This window comes from Staurois parvus, unplaced genomic scaffold, assembly GCF_062004578.1.
Source record: "Staurois parvus isolate SC_StPar_1 unplaced genomic scaffold, SC_StPar_1.0 ptg002337l, whole genome shotgun sequence".
NCBI classification, from domain to species: domain Eukaryota; kingdom Metazoa; phylum Chordata; class Amphibia; order Anura; family Ranidae; genus Staurois; species Staurois parvus.
Genome location: NW_028320133.1, coordinates 291,472 through 311,736, shown reverse-complemented (window position 1 = coordinate 311,736; position 20,265 = coordinate 291,472). Strand labels below are relative to the sequence as shown.

General features: G+C 48.5%; 1 long non-coding RNA gene across 2 annotated transcripts in view; it reads left to right on the top strand.

The window, feature by feature from the left end:
* Positions 1 to 20,265, top strand: part of LOC149431223 (uncharacterized) — a 404,708-nt gene that overhangs the window by 215,637 nt on the left and 168,806 nt on the right. For both annotated transcript variants that reach the window (XR_016309352.1, XR_016309353.1), the window contains exon 4: positions 5,106 to 5,792. This is a non-coding gene — a long non-coding RNA (uncharacterized LOC149431223). The remainder of the gene's footprint in view (positions 1 to 5,105; positions 5,793 to 20,265) is intronic.

Sequence of the window (20,265 nt, the reverse complement as noted above, 5' to 3'; positions counted from 1 at the left end):
ATGGACTTATTGCACAGGTGGTGACCTATCACGGTACCACGCTTGAATTCACTGATCTCCTGAGTGCGACCCATTCTTTCACAAATGTTTGTAGAAGCAGTCTGCAAGCCTAGGTGCTTGATTCTATACACCTGTGGCCATGGAGGTGATTTTAACACCTAAATCCAATGATTTGGAGGGGTGTCCCAAATGTTTTGGCAATATAGTATATGTGCTGTGTGCTTTTGGTGGAGGTGGTTGGTACTTCTGGGGTTCCTTGAGGGGTGTCTCAAGCAGTCTTCTAGACATTTGTTTTTTGACATAGGCAGCACTGGGTGCAGGGGTGGTGCTCCTGACCTAATAAGGACCTGGCTTTTAACTTGGAGCCCTCCTCCCCTCTCTTTTTGTCTTAGGCTAAAGAGGATAAGTTCACCTCTAAAATAAAATGTGCTAACTGGAGCACTAAATTATCTTCTAATTATAACAAGTCTTTTGCTGCAGTGTATTTCTAACTTCTTGAAAGCAGAAGCTGAATCACCTTATGCAAAGTTTCTAAGTTCCTTTTAGAGAGCAGGTGCAGTGCACCTTTCAGGCATCTCTGATGTCAAATGGCCTACCACTTCTTCTAGTCAGCCTGATCATGTGCAATACTCCCTACTTCCAGTGGCTTCTGGCTCAGCAGAGTCAGCTGGTGTAGGGTATGCAGCCCAGGGATAGGTGACCCAGATTTCTGACTCAGATTCGGGACTGGAAGAAGGTCATGTGGAAGCAACTAAAGCGGCAAAGTTTAGGCACTCTCTAGAGGAAGTCTGACCTTTTTGGGGATTCATTTATACTGTATGAGACCTTTTGAGATTCAGGATGGGGTAGCTCCGCTCTCCAAACATGATTTAATGTACCAAGGCTTAAACAAAAAAGTCTAAAGTTTCTCCTTTCCAGTCATGACGGACATGATTATGAAGGAATGGTCAGAATCATGGGGGAGAGGCCCTGAAACAGGAGCTCTGACAGAGTCCTCTTTGGGCTACTTGTTGGGATTTCTTGAAGGTGAAAGTCAAGCTTTCGCCTGTAGCCTCTAGAGGTTCTCTAAAGGTTGGATGTTTCTCTGGATAATCTGTTGTAGAGAGGAGGAGAGCTTGGTACCAAAGCCAATGTCTGAGACAGGGAACCAGCTCAGCACCAGTGTCCTAGACAGTAGCGTCCTAGGCCCTGAAATAGGGGATGAACTCCTCGCTAATGTTGGAGGCTCTACAAGACAAGTGTGAGAGGCCCTGAAACAGGGGATAAACTCCACTCTGATGTCGGAGGCTCCGCAGAGACACAGGAGTGCAAAGCCCTGAATATGGGGTACGAGCCTAGTATCTGGTCCAGATTAATGGCAAACTGAGCGGCCATGAGCTGCAGCCAAAGAGCGCGGGATGCCCTAGTGAAGCATGCTTCTCACATCCTCTAGAGCTTTGAAGGTCAGTAGCCAGGTTTTAACCTAGCAGCTCTCCCCCCACTTTGTGTCTTTTTGCCCCATGTTGGCATTGTGTCCACAGTAGCATTTGCTTTTGGTAGAGTAGGACTGGCCAGAAAGGTTTATTCAGACGCAGTCCAGATGAATACTACTGAATACTAGTACTAGCCATGCTGTACCCCGGATAAATAAGAACCTTCACAGACGGTAATCATGGAAGAATTATTTTATTATACAGTCACAGGAACAACACAGATGGATCTTGTATCAGGCCCTTGTTACATACAGGCCACTACACAACTTACTGGCCATTTTGATGGCGACAAATCCTTTGTAGGCGTCCTGTACCACGCCTTCATTTCCCCAGCTCTCCGCCATCTGCACAGACTGTTCATCATCCCCTGTAAGTAGATGACGGGACAGGAAAAAAAAAAACAGAAAAGGACTGCTCTCTCGGTCCCTGTCCCCTCTTCAAGTCCCTGGTCCCCCTCTCTCGGTTCTTGTCTTCGGTCTCTCCGATCTCCAGGGCTGCTGATAAAAATGGTAGAGCCGGCCCTCCTGTATCGGACCTGACCAGCTCAACAGGGGGCCCCGCCACCTGACAGGAGGGCTGGCTGTACTGCCTTATCACTGAAACCGATTCCACTGTGTCTCGGCCTGCAGCACAGCGAGCAGCTCCTCCTCCTCCTCCAGACAGCTTTTAGTTGCTGCAGGGAGCCACGGGAGGATCAGTTCCATTATCTGCACCCCCTCTGGCAGTTCCGATCACCCTGTGCCTCCCACCCCCACATTGTGATCACCCTGTGTGTCCCCATCCCCCCAAATCAAGTCCCCCAACCAATCATCCTTTGTGTGCTGACTCCAGAGGTGAGGGAGTTGGGAGTGGGGAGAGCTGTGAAATAACCTTACCTAATGCCCATCCCCCTCCTTCCCCAATCATAGAGCTCTGCCAGTCTGTCTACCTTACATTCCAGCTTCCTGCCCGGTTCATCCTCACACTGCTGTCTGCCTGCTATCCTACTAACTACACCTTCCTGTAGCCTGCTATCCTACTAACTACCCCTCCCTTTACCCTGCTATCCTACTAACTACCCCTCCCTTTACCCTGCTATTCTACTAACTACCCCTCCCTGTACCTTGCCACTGAATGCTGCTATCCTACTAACTACCCCACCCTGCCACTGAGTGAACGCTATCCTAACTACCCCTCCCTATACCCCGCCACTGTGTGCCTGCTATCCTACTAACTACCTTCCCTGTACCCTGCTATCCTACTAACTACCCCTTCCTGCCACTGTGGAGGGAGGGGGGTCCCTGTAACAGCAGCCCAGCCTCCCTGTCAGTCTGGCCCCCTTGTGTCTCTTAAGTTGTCCTGGAAGTCCACAGGAGGTCCATGCTGAGACTTGCAATCCCCCCGCCGAGCCCCGGGCTCCTCCTCACCCCCTGAAGACGGAGCTCATCTCTCTGGCCAAGGCTCTAACCTCCGGGAGAGAAGCACAGCATGTCCCCGGTCTGGTAACCTCCCGCCCTCACAGCACTTCCGGGAACAGGGTAAGCCACGCCCCTGCATGAAAAGGGGGCAGAGCTCTAGCAGAGGCACCTGCGCACACAGAACCTCCGTGTCACCCCATCCCCCCACCAGTTTCGATCGCCCTGTGTGACCCCATACCCCCCCCCCCCCCCAAGTCAAGTCCCCCAAGCAGTCATCCTTTGTGTGCTGACTCCAGAGGTGAGGGAGTTGGGGGTGGGGAGAGCTGTGACCGAACCATACCTAGTGCCCATCCTCCTCCTTCCCCAGTCATAGAGCTCTGCCAGTCTGCCTACCTTACTTTCCAGCTTCCTGCATTCTGCCCGGGTCATCCTCACACTGCTGTCTGCCTGCTATCCTAACTACACCTTCCTGTACCCTGCGGCTGGGTGTCTGCTATCCTACTAACTACACCTTCCTGTACCCTGCCGCTGAATGTCTGCTATCCTACTAACTACACCTTCCTGTACCCTGCGGCTGGGTGTCTGCTATCCTACTAACTACACCTTCCTGTACCCTGCGGCTGGGTGTCTGCTATCCTACTAACTACACCTTCCTGTACCCTGCGGCTGAGTGTCTGCTATCCTACTAACTACACCTTCCTGTACCCTGCGGCTGGGTGTCTGCTATCCTACTAACTACACCTTCCTGTACCCTGCGGCTGGGTGTCTGCTATCCTACTAACTACACCTTCCTGTACCCTGCGGCTGAGTGTCTGCTATCCTACTAACTACACCTCCCTATACCCCGCCACCGAGTGCCTGCTATCTTAACTAGCCCTACCTGTACCCAGTGGTGTATTTTGGTATTGTGCTGCCCTAGGCAAGACGGCAGACAGGATACAGGAGACGGTCAGAGACTGCTGACATACTAAAGGAGATGATCAGAGACTATGGACAGGATACAGGAGACGGTGGACAAGAGACGGTCAGAGACTGAGGACAGGAGACGGTCAGAGACTGCTGACATACTAAAGGAGAGAGAGGAGGGGGGGGGAGAGAGAGAGAGGGGGGGGGAGAGAGAGAGAGGGGGGGAGAGAGAGAGAGGAGGGGAGAGAGAGAGGAGGGGGAGGAGAGAGGGGGAGAGAGAGAGAGGAGGGGGAGGAGAGAGGGGGAGGAGGGGGGGGAGAGAGAGAGGAGGGGGGAAGAGAGAGAGAGAGGGGGCGAGAGGGAGTGAAGAGAGAGGGGGGGAGCGAGAGGGAGTGAAGAGGGGGGGGGGAGAGGGAGTGAAGAGGGGGGGGGGGAGAGGGAGTGAAGAGGGGGGGGGGGGGAGAGGGAGTGAAGAGGGGGGGGGGGGGAGAGGGAGTGAAGAGGGGGGGGGGGGGGAGAGGGAGTGAAGAGGGGGGGGGGGAGAGGGAGTGAAGAGGGGGGGGGGGGGGGAGAGGGAGTGAAGAGGGGGGGGGGGGGGGGGGGAGAGGGAGTGAAGAGAGAGGGGGGGGGAGAGGGAGTGAAGAGAGAGAGGGGGGGGGGGAAGCATACACAAGGCTGGCTGGAAGTGTGGGCGGGGGTGACACAGGAGGAGGACAGGCAGCTTTCTCTCTGCTCTCACGCCTGTATGTGGGGGGGGGACTGTCAGCACTGGGGAGTGCATATGCTGCTGACAGATCCCCTGCAGTGCTGGAGGGGGGCCGTGGGGGTGCATGCAGGAGATGGATAGCGGAGGCACATAGAGCAAACAAGAAATGCACAGTCCTCTATGTGCCACCCGTCTCCCTCTCCAGCCGGCTCCATGGCTGACAGGTTCTCTGTCTCCTCACCACCTGTTAAGTTGTCCCGGAAGTCCATGTTGAGACTTGCAGTCCCCCCGGGCTGCTCCTCACCCCCGGAAGACGGAGCTCAGCTGTCTGGCCGAAGCTCTATCCTCCGGAAGAGAAGCACAGCGTGTCTCCAATCTTGTAACCACCCGCCTTCACAGCACTTCCGGAAACGGGGTAAGCCACGCCCCCGCGCGAAAAAGGGGCGGGGTTCTAGCAGAGTCACCTGCGCACAACAGAACTGCGCACACAGGACCTCAGTCAGAGCCGGGATTTGCTGGGAGGAGGACGCAGAATGGAGAGCGGGAGGAGGCGGAGTCCGGAGGAGGAGCGGCACACCCCCGGCCATTACCTTCTATCTAATACATGTAAATCTTGTTCCACAGAGTCACCGCCAATCACCGGATGTCGCCAAACTTGTAACCAACCGCCTTCACAGCACTTCCGGGAACGGGGTAAGCCACGCCCCCGCGTGAAAAAGGGGCGGGGTTCTAGCAGAGGCACCTGCGCACAACAGAACTGCGCACACAAGACCTCAGTCAGAGCCGGGATTTGCTGGGAGGAAGACGCAGAATGGAGAGCGGGAGGAGGCGGAGTCCGGAGGAGGAGCGGCACACCCCCGGCCATTACTTTCTATCCAATACATGTAAATCTTGTTCCACAGAGTCACCGCCAATCACCGGATGTCCCTGAACGGGTAACGCTACACCCCTAGAACTCACTGAACAGGGGCGGAGTCCACTAACAGGCACACCAACTTGTTGCCATGGTGACAGACGCCGTCCTTTATTTCTCCCCCAGAACAGATCCTTCCTCACCAATGGACGGGATTTCTGTTTGGGAAGTTTGCTTGTCATGTGTGCCGTCCAATCACATCTCTCCCATCTCCGATGACGAGAGCGAGCCCCCTATAAGTACTACAAGTCCCAGCATGCCCACCTTAGTCAAGAAGAGGACTTCTACCGCTGGGTGGATCCTCCCTCCCAATGTCCGTATACAGCGCCGTCCTCTGAGAGCCGGGCTGAGGGGAGGACGGAAAGCCAGAGCTACCTGAGCCAGGAGCGGGGAGCCCGGTAAGAAATCCCCTTCTATCTCCTATTATTCTTCTATCTGTGATTGGGGGGATTTTATTATTGTCTGTTATTAGCGATTCTATCTACTGCTAATATTTGATTATTGTTTATATCTATTATTCTTCATTATATGTAATACTATTCTATTTATTGTTTATTAATATTGATTATAGCGATAACTGCTATTTATATAATAAATAAAACAACAATATAGATTTAAACAAGAAATAGAGATTAAACAATACATAAAATAATAAGATATAAATAGTAATAATAATATTGATTATACTTATGATTATTTTATTATTATCTAATATTAATATCATTGATGAGATCTGGTATTATTATTTTATTATTGATTTATTGTATTTTTATTATTTATTATTGACTATTTATATCTTTTTTTAAATTATAAAGCATAAAAATAAGTTAACAATAGTACATATAGACATAATCAATATCTAGCTTACTGATCAATATTTTTTGCATTATCTATTTTATTATCAATTATTATTGATTATATCTGGTATTATTATTGACTTTTGTATTTTATTATTATTGATTATATCTATTAATATAGTATTGATTACTATTTTATTACTATTATATCTGTCTGTTCTTTATTGTCTTAGTTTATTGATTATATCTGTTGTTAATATGGTATTATTAATATTGTTCATTATTTTTTATCTTTTATTGTTTTATTTATTTTTAGATTTTTTTTTTTTTGTACTTTACCTATAATTTTTATTGATACAGTTAACCGCTTGCCGCCCTGCCACTGTATATATACACTTGTGCAGGGCGGCACTCAGGCGCAAAAGCACGTTTTAAAACGGGTTCCGCGCTCCCGACGTTTTCACCGGCAGGGGGCTGTGTACGCGCGCTTCCGCCGACCCGCGGGTGACACCATTCGATCCCGGAGGGATCAATCATTAGATTTCAGCCAGTGATGTCTGGCTGAAATCAGATGATCGGTCCCTGTCCTATCCTGTCCTGTGTTGAAGTTTACACAGGAGAGGATATGATGTCATTCTTCTCTGCCAGGGGACATTCGTCCCAGACAGAGAAGAAGACACAGTAAAAGTGAGTAAAACAGCACATACCCACAGTTAGAACACACCTAGGTCACATTTAACCCCCTGATCGCCCCCCCCCCCAGTTAGTGTTAGCGCCCCTCCCAGATAGCGCCAGTTTGCTCGCCAGTACACCAGTAATCCCGTTTAACCCCCCCCAGTTAACCCCTTCACTGCCCTGTCACCAGTGTCACTGATCAGTGAACCGAATTTACTGATCACTGTATCAGTGTCGCTGGCGACTTCCGATAGTGTTAGCGCCCCTCCCAGATAGCGCCAGTTTTCCCGCCAGTACACCAGTAATCCCGTTTAACCCCTTGATCGCCCCCCCAGTTAACCCCTTCACTGCCCTGTCACCAGTGTCACTGATCAGTGAATCGATTTTTACTGATCACTGTATCAGTGTCGCTAGCGACTTCCGATAATGTTGGTGCCCCTCCCAGATAGCACCTTTTTGCCCGCCAGTACACCAGTAATCCCGGTTAACCCCTTAATTCCCCCCCCCCCCAGTTAACCCCTTCACTGCCCTGTTACCAGTGTCACTGATCAGTGAACCGATTTTTACTGATCACTGTATCAGTGTCGCTGGCGACTTCCGATAGTGTTAGCGCCCCTCCCAGATAGCGCCAGTTTGCCCGCCAGTACACCAGTAATCCCGTTTAACCCCTTAATCCCCCCCCAGTTAACCCCTTCACTGCCCTGTCACCAGTGTCATTGATTACATTGAACAAATTTTTACTGATCACTGTATTAGTGTCACTGGTGACTTCCGATATTGTTAGCGCCGCTCCCATATAGCGCCAGTTTGCCCGCTAATGCACGGGATTTTTTTTTACCAAAAACATGTAGCAGAATACATTTTGGCTTAAATTTATGACTAACTTTGAGTTTACGATATATTTTTTATAGCTGAAGGTAGAAAATATAGTTTTTTTTCAATATTTTTGTGTATTTTTTTGTTTATAGCGCAAAAAATAAAAAGCACACAGGTGATAAAATACCACCAAAAGAAAGCTCTATTTGTGTGATAAAAAAAGGACGTAAATTTCGTTCGGGTACAGCATTGCATGACCGCGCAATTATCATTTGAATTGGTGCAGCGCCAAACAGCAAAAAAAGGCCTGGTCATTAAGGGGGGTAAATCCTCAGGAGCTCAAGTGGTTAATATTTTATGTATTATCTATTATTTGATTGCTTGTTATATCTATTATGGATCTCTCATGGATGTCACATCTGGAGTAGCTGCTGTGTCCCAACTGACATCAATTGGACTGCCTGCATGGGGATGCATGGAACATCTGTGCATCCCCAAGCAGGTTAAAACAGCTTCTCATGGGTATTTGCTGTGGGATGCCCCATGTGAATATGGCCATTTTTTTGTGTTGCAATTAGGGTCAAATTTTTTTTTTTTTTTTTTTTTTAGGCTAGCTGGTAAGCGTGCTGGGAAATTTCAGTTTGCTTGTATTGTGCAATGCGCTCCCATGTGCACCTTACTTCAAAAGCTACCGTATTTGCCGGCGTATAAGACGACTTTTTACCCCTTGAAAATCTTCTCAAAAGTCGGGGGTCGTTTTATACGCCGGTATACGGCATACTGACACTTTTTAGGGGGGCGGCGCGGTGCCGCCCCCCCCTTCCAACGGAAGGGACACTAAGTACAGGGGTTGGGAGGGGCTGCTGTCTCTTACCTGGATCCGGTCCCACGACGGTCCAGTCCAGGAAGCGCGGCTGCTCCTTCGGTTCGGCCACTGGATGTTCGGGCGGCTGCTCGGCTCCGCCTCCACACCGGTGATTGGCCGCCAGAACTGTAGCTTAGGAAAGACACACAGGCGGCCAATCACCGGCGAGGGGGCGGAGCCGAGCGGCCTGGCGAAAATCGAGTGCAGGAGCAGCAGGTAAGTGTTCAGTGTAGAGGTGCTGCTGCAACCACATATGCTGGCTTCAGCAGCACCATACTGCAATAGGGGTCAGCAAGTGTAATTGGTGTCAGTGGGAGGAATAGTGCCCCATCATTGGTGTCACTGATACCAATGATGGAGCACTATTCCTCCCACTGACACCAATGATGGGGCACTATTCCTCCCACTGACACCAACGATGGGGCACTATTCCTCCCCCCCCACTAACACCAACGATGGGGCACTATTCCCCCCTCTCACTGACACCAATGATGGGGCACTATTCCACCCCCCACTGACACCAATGATGGGGCACTATTCCACCCCCCACTGACACCAATGATGGGGCACTATTCCACCCCCCACTGACACCAATGATGGGACACCATTCCTCCCACTGACACCAATGTTGGGACACTATTCCTCCCACTGACACCAATGATGGGGCACTATTCCCCCCACTGATACTAATGATGGGGCACTATTCCTGCCCCTGATACCAATGATGGGGCACTATTCCTGCCACTGACACCAATGATGGGGCACTATTCCTTCCACTGATACCAATGATGGGGCACCTATTCCCCCCACTGATACTAATGATGGGGCACTATTCCTGCCACTGATACCAATGATGGGGCACTATTCCTTCCACTGATACCAATGATGGGGCACCTATTCCCCCCACTGATACTAATGATGGGGCACTATTCCTGCCACTGATACCAATGATGGGGCACTATTCCTGCCACTGATACCAATGATGGGGCACTATTACTGCCACTGATACCAATGATGGGGCACCTATTCCCCCCACTGATACCAATGATGGGGCACTATTCCTGCCACTGATACCAATGATGGGGCACTATTCCTGCCACTGATACCAATGATGGGGCACCTATTCCTTCCACTGATACTAATGATGGGGCACTATTCCTGCCACTAATACCAATGATGGGGCACCTATTCCCCCCACTAATACCAATGATGGGGCACTATTCCTGCCACTAATACCAATGATGGGGCACTATTCCTGCCACTAATGCCAATGATGGGGCACTATTCCTCCCACTGACACCGATGATGGGGTACTATTCTTCCCACTGGTGTGCATTGGAAGAGGGGTAGTCTTATACGGCGAGTATAGCCCAAACACTACATTTTAGCAGGAAAAGTAGGGGGTCGTCTTGTACGCCCAGTCGTCTTATACGCCGGCAAATACGGTAGTTATTAATTGAGGTGGTTAAAATGCCTGTATAGCTTGTTCGCTGGATTTGGTGTGGGGGGGACACCTTTAACCCTTTCACTGCCAGGTCTGTGGATGGGGGCGTCTGTATATCTGACAAGTATACCAGTATGGCCGGGAAAGACTGTAATGCAATGCGATCTGGACTGGATTCCATTAAGTGGAGCACAGGGGAAATATCAGATGTTTCATGAAAGAGTATGTGTCACCAGAAAAATCACCACATTAGGGGACGTTTTGTCCACTGTGAAAAAAAAAAAGTGAAAAAAAAAGTTTTCAATTGTAAAAAATGTAAATTTACACCCAAGCATCCCCCCCCCACATGCAAAGTCAGGGGTGCCTACGCATAAAACGTTGATTGTGCTACACGTTACGTATCCCGGTGCACGCCGGGAGTGAGAGCAATCATTCTAACACCAGACTCTGACGAATGCGGCGTCAGACCCCTGACCTCCTCACCAAACTCAAGACCGAAGGACTAGCCAATCTAAAACCGTGATGTCACGTGCGTAACAATGCCAAGCCCAGCTGCACTCTGCACAACAATTTTCCAGCTAATTGGACCACAATCTGTGTACTGGCAGCCTGGGAGCGATTGTTACTGGGTCAAGTTAATTACGCAGTTAACCCTTCACACTGCCACCACCTCCTTTTTGTACAGAGAATGAGGAAACTCGATGATATCAGCTATAACACTATAATGGTTGAGATAATCGTCTGTATAACACGGTCACCGCAGGCCAGTTATACAGAGGGTCAAACAGAGTAGAGGCAGGAATTTGTAAATTGCAATAAAGAGCTATAGAAACAGTTCAACGCTTTCAGAAGGAAAGATTTATTACTAAAAGGTCAAAAGGGTGCAATAAAAATATTTACAGAAAAAAGATGTAACTAATATATATACATAAATATACAGAGAACAACAGCACAGGAAAGGGATAACAGAGAGAAGTTAGAGGGTTAAAGTACTTGCCAAAGTCCTGGGTTAGCAGATCAAGTTTCAGAGCGAAAGGGCATGGGTCTCCCCAGGTGGTTCTGATGTTAAAAGGGAGAATTCTTCAACTTCCTTTCTTAGGCTTGACAGCCCATTTTGTAGTTCCCTAGCAGGGGGTGTCTCTGAAGTCAAGGACCAATACCTCGTTTAAGGAGGGAAGGTCTGGGCGTAGACCTAAACTAGAGCCAAAATCTCTTATAGTTCATATTTTGGCTCATAACTTTCTCTATGCAGAAGTGACATTCCACCCGCGGGTAAACTATTATGCAGACACATCTGAGGAGTGGGTAGATATGAAATAGATATTTGAAGGGTTCCAGAGATGTAGTTTTCTGCTTTCCTAGGTATTCCAGTCAGGGAGTGTGACCTATCAAACTGTTTGTCTCCTCTGAAGATATGTCTGGTTTTTATGTAGGTCAGGTCCATAAATATTGGGACATCGACACAATTCTAACATTTTTGGCTCTATACACCACCACAATGGATTTGAAATGAAACGAACAAGAGGTGCTTTAACTGCAGACTGTCAGCTTTATTTGAGGGTATTTACATCCAAATCAGGTGAACGGTGTAGGAATTACAACAGTTTGCATTGTCTTGGAAATTAGTTTTCAACAAATTTTTCCTTACCGTGAGTAGCTCTTTTGAGATGTGGGGAAAAATGGAGCTCCCGTGACCCAGGAATAATCAGATGATACTCTCAGGTTGGAGGTTGAATTCACTCTGTCTCTGGCTCTAACCCCAGACTCTTGTTTTATTAAAAGCACACACATGCCCCCCCCCACACGGGGGGTCAGGTCAATCCCCTCCCACAGAACAATGTATAGGGGGTGTCCATACACGAGAATGTCCATCCTGCTTGGAGTGTAGTGTTTCCTCTTATCTATACTGAAAACCAGTTAAACCAGTCCTCCCCTCCCCCATAAGCTCTCTGGAGAGCAAGCTTCCCATCCTTTACATGCTATCAGCTCCTAGTAGTATGTTCACTCTCTGTACAAGCATCCCCTAGATTAAACCGTGTCAGTCTGTATCTGAATGGGCCCGATACGATCTTTATTAAAACACATCCATCCAGATACAGTTCAGGTCGGTAGTGGCTTGTAAGATATACATGAGCCTACACGCGGAGTTCGCACTGCCCGGCGCCTGGCCATACGAAGTCCATGTGGTACTATGCTGCTGATATGTGGATACAGGCCCGCGGCATTGGCATCGAATGCCGTGGTGGCATACACGCCAGTCTATAAGCGCAGATCTGCCATCTCATCCATTACCGAGCTGAGTACTGTAATATATACATTGCAAATGCGCATGGCCTAATTGCAGCCTTCAGAGCTTTAATTAAGCCACACAAGAGACATATGAATAACATTAATATATGACACATTTAAAGTTCAACCTGTAATACAAAATTTCCATGACAGCACATGTGCCTCCCACTTGTTAAGGGACCAAAAGTAATGGGACAGAATAATAATTCTAAATCAAACTTTCACTTTTTAATACTTGGTTACAAATCCTTTGCAGTCAATTACAGCCTGAAGTCTGGAACGCATAGACATCACCAGACGCTGGGTTTCATCCCTGATGATGCACTGACAGGCCTCTACTGCAACTGTCTTCAGTTCCTGCTTGTTATTGGGGCATTTTCCCTTCAGTTTTGTCTTCAGCAAGTGAAATGCATGCTCAATCGGATTCAGGTCAGGTGATTGACTTGGCCATTGCATAACATTCCACTTCTTTCCCTTAAAAAACTCTTTGGCTGCTTTTGCAGTATGCTTTGGGTCATTGTCCATCTGCACTATGAAGCGGCGTCCAATGAGTTCTGAAGCATTTGGCTGAATATGAGCAGATAATATTGCCCGAAACACTTCAGAATTCATCCTGCTGCTTTTGTCAGCAGTCACATCATCAATAAATACAAGAGAACCAGTTCCATTGGCAGCCATACATGCCCACGCCATGACACTACCACCACCATGCTTCACTGATGAGGTGGTATGCTTAGGATCATGAGCAGTTCCTTTCCTTCTCCATACTCTTGTTTGGCTTTTAAAGCATCACCTATAGAAAATATAGGGTACTAAAGTTGGTCGCCATTTCATGGCCACACGCAAATTTAAGGTTTAACACATTGGGTATCTGTGAGGTGTAACCTTATCTTTTATATTTTACAAAAATTAAATTGGGTAATTTTATTCCGCTTGTGTGTCCTAAAATTTACTTTTTTTGTATTTTTTATTAATATTATAATCCATGATTTATATAGCACCAACAGTTTGCTCAGCGCTTTACAATATAAAGGGAGACAATACAGCAACAATACAGTTCAATACAAGAGGGTTAGGAGGACCTTACAATCTAAGAGGGAGGGACTGGTGGTACAGAAGGTAATAACTGTGGGGGATGAACTGATAGGAGAAATAGAAGATTTGGTTGTTAGATTCCTTAAAGAGAGGTTTTCGGAGATCGCGTAAAAGTGGGCAGAGTAGGCCATAGTCGGAAAGATTGGGGTAGAGAGTGGCAGAGGATGGGGGAGGCTCTGGAGAAGTCCTGGAGACAAGCATAGGAGGAGGAGACAAGGGAGCTAGAGGACAGAAGGTTGTGGGTGGAGCAGAGAAGACGTTTTGGGTGATATTTGGAGACAAGATTGGTGATGTAATTGGGGGCAGAGTTAGAAATGGCCTTATTTGTTATTGTTAATGTTTTGAATTTTATCCGTTGGGCAATGGGAGGCCAGTGGAGGGATTGGCAGAGAGGGATGGCAGACATGGAACAGTTGGCAAGGTGAATGAGTCTGGCAGCAACATTCATCATAGACTGAAGAGGGGATAGCTTGTGATGAGGTAGGCCAGTGAGGAGGGAGTTACAATAGTCAAAGCGAGAGATAACAAGGGAGTGAATAAGTTGCTTAGTGGTTTTGGTGGCTAAAAACGGGCGTATTTTGGAGATGTTGCGGAGGTGAAGTCTACAAGATTTGGACAGTGACTGGATTTGGGGCTGAAAGGACAGATGGGAGTCCAGGATTACACCTAGTACCCTGGCATGAGGGGAGGGACTGATGGTTGTATAATTGATCTTGATGGAGAAGTGGCGAGGAGGAGACAGAGTTATAGGTAACACTGAAGGAGTGCTGCGATAGGTAGAAGGAGAACCATTAAAGTCTCGGAGGCCAAGGGAGTGGAGTTTTTTGAGGAGGAGGGGATGGTCAATAGTATCAAAAGCCGCAGAGAGGTCAAGAGTATGGAGTAGTGGCCATTGGTTTTAGTAGTTAGTAAATCATTAGTGAGTTTTAGTAGGGCAGTTTCAGTGGAGTGGAGTGGAGTGGAGTGGAGTGAGCGAAAGCCAGACTCTTAAGGGTCAAGAAGGTTGTTGTCAGTGAGGTAGGAGCTTAGAGGTAAACGGGAGCAGGGAGATGGGTCTTAAGTTGTTCAGGTTGGTGGGGTCCAGTGAGGGCTTTTTAAGTACGGTAGTGATCTGTGCATGCTTAGAGGGGAGAGGAAGGTGTCAGTAGAGAGGGAGAGATTGAAGATGTGAGTGAGGGAACATAGAATAGAAGAAGAAGGTGATCGTAGTAGTTGCGAGGGGACAGGATCCAGAAGGCAGGTGGTGAGATGGGCTTCTGAGAAAACTTTAGTGACCTCTTCGGTAGTAGCCAGGTTAAAGGAGAAAAGTGTTGAGGGAGGTTTAGCATAAGGTATGCTAAGTGGTATAGATGTCTGTGCAGTGGAGATGACCTCACACATTGCATCAATCTTGATTTTGAAATGATTGGCAATCTCGTAAGCAGTGAGTTACTGGGTGGAGATGGAGAAAGTAGAGACATGGGGAGGGGGGCAGTGTCAGTGACATGGTGGGGGCGGGCAAAGTGTCAGTGACATGGTGGGGGCAGGGCAGTGATAGTAACATTGAGTAGAACAGTCCTCCCCAAAGTCACTATCACTGCCCCCCCCCCCATATCACCATTCTCCCCAGGTCACTTACACTATCCCCCCCCCCCCAAAGAAAAAAATCACTGCCCCCCCCGATGTCACTGACACTGTCCGATGTCGCTGCAGATAATTTGGCATGTAACAGCCCCGACGACCACTCAGCATGTAAGGGGTTAATAATTCTGTTTCCCCGGCCAATCCTGTGTCCTGCTGCCGACCATTCGGCATGTAAAGTGTTAATTTAACTCAGGTACATGTTCGGCTGCAGTAGTTCGGTGATCGGCTTGTCGTGCCTTATATACCGGGGATTCAGGGGATACGGACTTTCATGGGATACTCATCTTGCCCCTACACCTTTCTCATTTCTCTCTCCTTTCTCAGTCTGGGACCCCCTGGCTCTCTCTGTCACAGAAAACCCCCAGGTCCATGCTGAGACATGTAGTCCCCCGTCTCCCCCTTCACACACTCCCGTCTCAGCCGCAGCCAAGAACTTCACCATATCCTCCTAACCTGCTCTGACAGGACTTCCAGAAATAGGAGAAGCCAATCTCAGAGACAGAGCGTGGCAGGGGCGGAGTCCAAGCTAAGGCAACGCCCACATATGTCACCCATGGCACGCACTAAAAATCTCTAAGTTTATGGCAAAGTTTGCTGGAAAGGATATATAGCAGTGTGCAGAGGGTTGTTCCTGGATCTTCCCATGTCTGTGTGGAGCACAAAGGTGCCATTTTACAAATATGACAACGGTTGCACTGTAGGCCCTAGTGGAGCTCTGACAGAGTCCTCTTTGGGCTACTTGTTGGGATTTCTTGAAGGTGAAAGTCAAGCTTTCGCCTGTAGCCTCTAGAGGTTCTCTAAAGGTTGGATGTTTCTCTGGATAATCTGTTGTAGAGAGGAGGAGAGCTTGGTACCAAAGCCAATGTCTGAGACAGGGAACCAGCTCAGCACCAGTGTCCTAGACAGTAGCGTCCGAGGCCCTGAAATAGGGGATAAACTCCTCGCTAATGTTGGAGGCTCTACAAGACAAGTGTGAGAGGCCCTGAAACAGGGGATAAACTCCACTCTGATGTCGGAGGCTCCGCAGAGACACAGGAGTGCAAAGCCCTGAATATGGGGTACGAGCCTAGTATCTGGTCCAGATTAATGGCAAACTGAGTGGCCATGAGCTGCAGCCAAAGAGCGCGGGATGCCCTAGTGAAGCATGCTTCTCACATCCTCTAGAGCTTTGAAGGTCAGTAGCCAGGTTTTAACCTAGCAGCTCTCCCCCCACTTTGTGTCTTTTTGCCCCATGTTGGCATTGTGTCCACAGTAGCATTTGCTTTTGGTAGAGTAGGGTTTGGCCAGAAAGGTTTAGTTTGACGCAGTTGGCCAGCTTAAACATGTATTGCAATATGTGTGAACTAAAAATCTCAATGTTTATGGCAAAGTTTGCTGGAAAGGATATATAGCAGTGTGCAGAGGGTTGTTCCTGGATCTTCCCATGTCTGTGTGGAGCACAAAGGTGCCATTTTACAAATGTGACAACGGTTGCACTGTAGGCCCTAGTGGAGCTCTGACAGAGTCCTCTTTGGGCTACTTGTTGGGATTTCTTGAAGGTGAAAGTCAAGCTTTCGCCTGTAGCCTCTAGAGGTTCTCTAAAGGTTGGATGTTTCTCTGGATAATCTGTTGTAGAGAGGAGGAGAGCTTGGTACCAAAGCCAATGTCTGAGACAGGGAACCAGCTCAGCACCAGTGTCCTAGACAGTAGCGTCCTAGGCCCTGAAATAGGGGATGAACTCCTCGCTAATGTTGGAGGCTCTACAAGACAAGTGTGAGAGGCCCTGAAACAGGGGATAAACTCCACTCTGATGTCGGAGGCTCCGCAGAGACACAGGAGTGCAAAGCCCTGAATATGGGGTACGAGCCTAGTATCTGGTCCAGATTAATGGCAAACTGACCGGCCATGAGCTGCAGCCAAAGAGCGCGGGATGCCCTAGTGAAGCATGCTTCTCACATCCTCTAGAGCTTTGAAGGTCAGTAGCCAGGTTTTAACCTAGCAGCTCTCCCCCCACTTTGTGTCTTTTTGCCCCATGTTGGCATTGTGTCCACAGTAGCATTTGCTTTTGGTAGAGTAGGGTTTGGCCAGAAAGGTTTAGTTTGACGCAGTTGGCCAGCTTAAACATGTATTGCAATATGTGTGAACTAAAAATCTCAATGTTTATGGCAAAGTTTGCTGGAAAGGATATATAGCAGTGTGCAGAGGGTTGTTCCTGGATCTTCCCATGTCTGTGTGGAGCACAAAGGTGCCATTTTACAAATGTGACAACGGTTGCACTGTAGGCCCTAGTGGAGCTCTGACAGAGTCCTCTTTGGGCTACTTGTTGGGATTTCTTGAAGGTGAAAGTCAAGCTTTCGCCTGTAGCCTCTAGAGGTTCTCTAAAGGTTGGATGTTTCTCTGGATAATCTGTTGTAGAGAGGAGGAGAGCTTGGTACCAAAGCCAATGTCTGAGACAGGGAACCAGCTCAGCACCAGTGTCCTAGACAGTAGCGTCCGAGGCCCTGAAATAGGGGATAAACTCCTCGCTAATGTTGAAGGCTCTACAAGACAAGTGTGAGAGGCCCTGAAACAGGGGATAAACTCCACTCTGATGTCGGAGGCTCCGCAGAGACACAGGAGTGCAAAGCCCTGAATATGGGGTACGAGCCTAGTATCTGGTCCAGATTAATGGCAAACTGACCGGCCATGAGCTGCAGCCAAAGAGCGCGTGATGCCCTAGTGAAGCATGCTTCTCACATCCTCTAGAGCTTTGAAGGTCAGTAGCCAGGTTTTAACCTAGCAGCTCTCCCCCCACTTTGTGTCTTTTTGCCCCATGTTGGCATTGTGTCCACAGTAGCATTTGCTTTTGGTAGAGTAGGGTTTGGCCAGAAAGGTTTAGTTTGACGCAGTTGGCCAGCTTAAACATGTATTGCAATATGTGTGAACTAAAAATCTCAATGTTTATGGCAAAGTTTGCTGGAAAGGATATATAGCAGTGTGCAGAGGGTTGTTCCTGGATCTTCCCATGTCTGTGTGGAGCACAAAGGTGCCATTTTACAAATGTGACAACGGTTGCACTGTAGGCCCTAGTGGAGCTCTGACAGAGTCCTCTTTGGGCTACTTGTTGGGATTTCTTGAAGGTGAAAGTCAAGCTTTCGCCTGTAGCCTCTAGAGGTTCTCTAAAGGTTGGATGTTTCTCTGGATAATCTGTTGTAGAGAGGAGGAGAGCTTGGTACCAAAGCCAATGTCTGAGACAGGGAACCAGCTCAGCACCAGTGTCCTAGACAGTAGCGTCCTAGGCCCTGAAATAGGGGATGAACTCCTCGCTAATGTTGGAGGCTCTACAAGACAAGTGTGAGAGGCCCTGAAACAGGGGATAAACTCCACTCTGATGTCGGAGGCTCCGCAGAGACACAGGAGTGCAAAGCCCTGAATATGGGGTACGAGCCTAGTATCTGGTCCAGATTAATGGCAAACTGAGCGGCCATGAGCTGCAGCCAAAGAGCGCGGGATGCCCTAGTGAAGCATGCTTCTCACATCCTCTAGAGCTTTGAAGGTCAGTAGCCAGGTTTTAACCTAGCAGCTCTCCCCCCACTTTGTGTCTTTTTGCCCCATGTTGGCATTGTGTCCACAGTAGCATTTGCTTTTGGTAGAGTAGGGTTTGGCCAGAAAGGTTTAGTTTGACGCAGTTGGCCAGCTTAAACATGTATTGCAATATGTGTGAACTAAAAATCTCAATGTTTATGGCAAAGTTTGCTGGAAAGGATATATAGCAGTGTGCAGAGGGTTGTTCCTGGATCTTCCCATGTCTGTGTGGAGCACAAAGGTGCCATTTTACAAATGTGACAACGGTTGCACTGTAGGCCCTAGTGGAGCTCTGACAGAGTCCTCTTTGGGCTACTTGTTGGGATTTCTTGAAGGTGAAAGTCAAGCTTTCGCCTGTAGCCTCTAGAGGTTCTCTAAAGGTTGGATGTTTCTCTGGATAATCTGTTGTAGAGAGGAGGAGAGCTTGGTACCAAAGCCAATGTCTGAGACAGGGAACCAGCTCAGCACCAGTGTCCTAGACAGTAGCGTCCGAGGCCCTGAAATAGGGGATAAACTCCTCGCTAATGTTGGAGGCTCTACAAGACAAGTGTGAGAGGCCCTGAAACAGGGGATAAACTCCACTCTGATGTCGGAGGCTCCGCAGAGACACAGGAGTGCAAAGCCCTGAATATGGGGTACGAGCCTAGTATCTGGTCCAGATTAATGGCAAACTGAGCGGCCATGAGCTGCAGCCAAAGAGCGCGGGATGCCCTAGTGAAGCATGCTTCTCACATCCTCTAGAGCTTTGAAGGTCAGTAGCCAGGTTTTAACCTAGCAGCTCTCCCCCCACTTTGTGTCTTTTTGCCCCATGTTGGCATTGTGTCCACAGTAGCATTTGCTTTTGGTAGAGTAGGGTTTGGCCAGAAAGGTTTAGTTTGACGCAGTTGGCCAGCTTAAACATGTATTGCAATATGTGTGAACTAAAAATCTCAATGTTTATGGCAAAGTTTGCTGGAAAGGATATATAGCAGTGTGCAGAGGGTTGTTCCTGGATCTTCCCATGTCTGTGTGGAGCACAAAGGTGCCATTTTACAAATGTGACAACGGTTGCACTGTAGGCCCTAGTGGAGCTCTGACAGAGTCCTCTTTGGGCTACTTGTTGGGATTTCTTGAAGGTGAAAGTCAAGCTTTCGCCTGTAGCCTCTAGAGGTTCTCTAAAGGTTGGATGTTTCTCTGGATAATCTGTTGTAGAGAGGAGGAGAGCTTGGTACCAAAGCCAATGTCTGAGACAGGGAACCAGCTCAGCACCAGTGTCCTAGACAGTAGCGTCCGAGGCCCTGAAATAGGGGATGAACTCCTCGCTAATGTTGGAGGCTCTACAAGACAAGTGTGAGAGGCCCTGAAACAGGGGATAAACTCCACTCTGATGTCGGAGGCTCCGTAGAGACACAGGAGTGCAAAGCCCTGAATATGGGGTACGAGCCTAGTATCTGGTCCAGATTAATGGCAAACTGAGCGGCCATGAGCTGCAGCCAAAGAGCGCGGGATGCCCTAGTGAAGCATGCTTCTCACATCCTCTAGAGCTTTGAAGGTCAGTAGCCAGGTTTTAACCTAGCAGCTCTCCCCCCACTTTGTGTCTTTTTGCCCCATGTTGGCATTGTGTCCACAGTAGCATTTGCTTTTGGTAGAGTAGGGTTTGGCCAGAAAGGTTTAGTTTGACGCAGTTGGCCAGCTTAAACATGTATTGCAATATGTGTGAACTAAAAATCTCAATGTTTATGGCA